Below are 4,492 nucleotides of genomic sequence, written 5' to 3'. Positions count from 1 at the left end.
ATATTTAATTAACATACACTATCATACACTATCCATATAATTTTATTTCAGAAGCATCGCGCGCGTGGAAGCACACGTTTTAATAAACTCTTTTAAATATTCTAAAATGATCTTAAAACGCGATGATATAAACGAACATCTGGGCAATTTAACTATAGTAACATCGCTCGATTTTTCCAACGTTTCCTTTTTCCCTTGGGAGCGCGATCGAACCAGACATCCCTTTCGGCGACCGTGAAACAGGGTTGCGATGGGCAACATACTAACGATGTACCGAGTACATCTGTCCTAAACTGTTTCCAGGGAGAAGAAATTTTCCCTCGCAAATTTTTATTTTTCGTACTAACGGAAAGGAATTAATATCTATCGAACAAATTAAAAAAAAAAAAAATTGAAATAATCACAAATTTGATGACGATAATCTGATCACTATAATCAACTTTAGTCAATATTATTGCGGTGTATTCAACCTTGACGATCGAAATAGATTCGAAAACGCATTCCTTTCAAAGCACTATCGCTGATCACTCGAATCATTGCGCCTATATAACGTGGCTTCTCTCACCTCCTCGGCTATTTCACCCCCGCAGCGACTCCGGCTATCAGACGTGTCTAATGCCGTATCGCGACGTCGGGGCGGCGAGTCAATCGATGGACACACGCCAGTCGAAGGCCAGCAAGAAGTCCGAGGGAATCCATAATACTTTCCCGCGACGAAGAGCAGACAGTTCCGCGATCAGCTGCGTTGTCGACGGCGACGAGACGCGTGTAATGTTGCCGCGACGGTGGGAGGGGGACGTCGCGATTCTTTTTATTTGCTCGCCCCCGATGAAACTAGGCCACCGAGTGGCGAGAAAACGGCGGCCGCTGGGTCGGGTTGACCCATTTCTGAATCCCTCGTGCCGATGAGTACGCGTGCACTCGGAAGCCGATCGTTCGAGAGCCTAGCTTGGCTTTCTTCCTTCCTATACCTTCCTTCCTTCCTTCCTTCCTACGAGCGGCACTCACCCTGCTCACTGAACTGTCGGATCGATCATTCGCGCTCTCCTCGTGGTAGGCCCTCGCGCTCGTCCCGCGGTAGCGGGACCGCCGATTGCCTAACACGTCGCCCGGTCGTTCGGCTCCATATGACACAACCACCGCAGTCGCTCCTCCGTCGAGGACGATTTTACGGCTCGCTTCCCCTGGCGCGCAGAGAGTGCCCGCCACCCCCGACGTCGCTACTACCCCCGATGACGCTATCAGCGCCGCTCGGCACCCTTTCAAAGCACGCTGTCGGTAACGCCGATGTCTTGCAAGGGTGGTCTGTGAGAATCCCAACACGCGGTATCGGCGAAACTATCGATCGTCCTAACTTTATAATTACCAGTGTAGTATATGAGATATACTATCCGTATGTAGTGTAAATTATAATTTTTTATCAGCCGAAAGGGATGTTCGGTTCCATCGCGCTGCCAAGAGAAAAAGAAAACGTCGGGAAGATTGAACGATGTCACTGTATGATTAAATTGACCTGGTGTTCGTTCGTATCATCATATTTCAAGATTATTTTAGAATATTTTATTTAAAAGAGTTTTTTTTTTTTTAAAGAGTTTATTAGAATGTATGCTTTCGCACGCGCGATGCTTCTGAAATTAAATTATATGGATAGTGTATAATAATTATATATACAATCTGTATTGATACACTATTCCATTCCATTAACTATTTTTTTAATAACTAATGACTAAAAAAAATTATAATGACGCATCATAATAAATTGTGTCCTGTACCCCGATGCTGAGAACAGCGTGGTCATTATCGCGCATTCCAATTCCTCTAATCGTCGTCGCATTGTCTTCGAGCTTTCTATAATGACAAGTCGGTGCGTAAGAAGAGAATGCATTATCCAAATTGCAGAATACAACGCGTGCGAATCACGCACGTTAGTGCCGTTGCGCGAACAATGATCGACACATCACGGATCGCGTTTTTTTTTTATTCGCCGCGGTCGCGGCTTCGTACAAACGAGCGACCGATGTATTTCAAATGCAGATGCGATCGCTCGGGATTCCATTCGCGACACATTTGCACGGGAAATTCGATTTTTCACGATGGATGTAACGACGCTCGATTCGCTCGCTGACTTTTCAACACGGCTCGTCGCCTCATTGACATGCGGTCGACGATCGGCGCAGGATACCCGACGTTCAGCGAACTGTTTATTCCTTTCCCTCCCCTGGTCTCTTCCCTCTTCCACCTAAAAAATAGATGAGTCAGAATGAATCGAAAGATATTTTCATTTTAATTCGATTTATTTGAGGATGCATAATTTGAGAAAAATATCAAACACATTAAACGTTCAATAATGTTCTTTAACTTGTTAAATCTATTCTCATATTTTTAAAAATTTTTTCTCGCTATAATAAAACTTTTTCATTTCAACAAAACACTTTCTCCAGCTACTTCTTTTAAGATGGTCATTATCTAAATCTTTCAAAAAGGCCAAAAGACATCTTAAAGATGTCTAAAGAACGATAAGAGACATCTTTAAATCGTTTTTTAGACATCTTTTAAGGACATATACTGTCTGGGTTATTTAGATTAAGAGGGAGAGCAATTTTTCGATGATAAATTCGACGACAATAACTTTCTTACGGTGAACCAAAGTTTACGATGAGAATCAAATTCTCGCTCATATCAACCATTGGTGCATACGATGCCGTCCAATTAGCCGACGCGTTTACACAAAGATAATTAATAACCATTCCGAGTACTTGAGCGAGTTAAATCGAGTCCGTGTTCCTAGTATTAGATCGCTCCGATACAAAGAACCTCATCGAGAACGTTTGTCTAGAGAAAATAAATAGACAGGCGGAAGGAAGGCAAACGTGGATCGTAACATTCAAGATTCTACAACATTAAATGTTAAGACAAAAATTTTCTAGACCGATATTAAGGCTACAATAATTATAAATTATTTTGTTTTCTATTTTACTTTATAATTAATTCTATTATTTGATATATAAAACTACGTAAAGCTAGAAGGAAACGTGGGAAGGAAGGAAAGGTAGTGGGTGGGGCTGGAGTTGCATTTGCAAACATCTTATTTGCGACGGAGTCGCAGGGGCTCGGTAAACTGGAGACACCAGCTGTAATATTAAGACCTTGCAAATTAGCTACGTCTTCTCCTGTACGGAATAAAGATCCTTATGGTATCTCGTTCGATGAGGTTAAACCGGTATGCACTTTGCGATGACTCTGATCGCGTTCACCTATCGGTGAAACTGGTTTCCTCGGAATTGGCACTCGCGTGTGGATCTTTAGGAAAGTCACTCGTGGAATAATTAAAATACATTTCTATCTATCAGAAATTCTATCTAAAAAATCTCTGTCAAGCGACATGATTGTATAATTAATAACATGCATATAAAGATCGATAAAATGTCAGAGAGAGATTCAACGAATTTTTTTGAAAATAAAATAAATAACATCGTCAAATCCGTGATTATTGTAAACAAAAGAAGACATATCAGTTGTAATTCTTTGTTTAATCTTCACACGATAATCGTTTCGAGAACAGGCATCGTCAAGATCTACACACAGAAAAATATTATTCTATTGCTAAGTAAAATGATTACTCAGTTTACTTTACTTCTTTTAAGTAACAGTTATCTTTAACAAAGAATATTTTCTTAATAATAGTCTTAAAATAGATTTGTCACAAATTTTAGAAATACTCATTATCATGTACTCAAAAAAGTAAATATTTTCTTTTGAAGAATATTATAAAATTGTATCGAGGAAAAGTCAGATATGGTTAATTTAATGTAAGAAAATTTATTTGATCAGAAAAATTTAATGTATTTCTTTCAATTATATAATTTAATATTCTTGATTGAAGTATTAAATTTATTAGGATTCAGAATATATTTTGAATAAATTTGATGCTTATGATGAACTTATCATAGATTTGCGGATATATGAACTTTTGAAATACTTGAAACAAGTAATATTTACTTGTATATAGTATGTATTTTTCTGTGTGTAGAGAGAGGGTTGCATTCTTACAACCGATCGATCGCCACGAGCGGATTGACCGATTTGTATATCGTTAATCATTGTTAATTATCTATGCGCGACAGATAGTAGCGGAGCCGGTAGCACGGAGGTCCGTTCGAGCTATAGTCGTGTGGTCCAGCGTGTGTTTGAATATTTATACGATCGCGCGCGATTAACATAGCGGACGTGTCTCGAGAGAAGAAACTCGGATCGAGGAACTGGTCGCGCGTTTACTTTACGCGACTGTTAATCGAGAGCGGACTTTAGACTGCATTTGTATTATCGTCTCGGAATCCCGGAATGATGACGGATGACGAGAAAAATGTTCGAGAGAATCAGTCAGCGCCAAGAATATCGGTTCTCGCGTAAATCTCGTTACAAAGATTGTTATTACACTGTAATTATACGCGGATATTACGTAAGAATATATTATACAAGCAATATTAAAGGA

At 39.8% G+C, this 4,492-nt stretch overlaps 1 protein-coding gene across 1 annotated transcript in view; it reads right to left on the bottom strand.

Annotated features, from left to right (window-relative positions):
* LOC115240007 (zinc finger-containing ubiquitin peptidase 1-like) overlaps positions 1–1,169 on the bottom strand; it is a 7,826-nt gene extending 6,657 nt beyond the window's left edge. Inside the window, exon 1 of the mRNA XM_029814926.1 lies at positions 566–1,169. The gene's annotated coding sequence lies outside the window, so the exon portion shown is untranslated. The remainder of the gene's footprint in view (positions 1–565) is intronic.
* Between the last annotated feature and the right edge of the window lie 3,323 nt (positions 1,170–4,492).

This window comes from Formica exsecta, unplaced genomic scaffold, assembly GCF_003651465.1.
Source record: "Formica exsecta isolate Colony F162 unplaced genomic scaffold, ASM365146v1 scaffold4, whole genome shotgun sequence".
Lineage (NCBI taxonomy): Eukaryota > Metazoa > Arthropoda > Insecta > Hymenoptera > Formicidae > Formica > Formica exsecta.
This window is presented reverse-complemented; position numbering and strand designations above follow the sequence as displayed.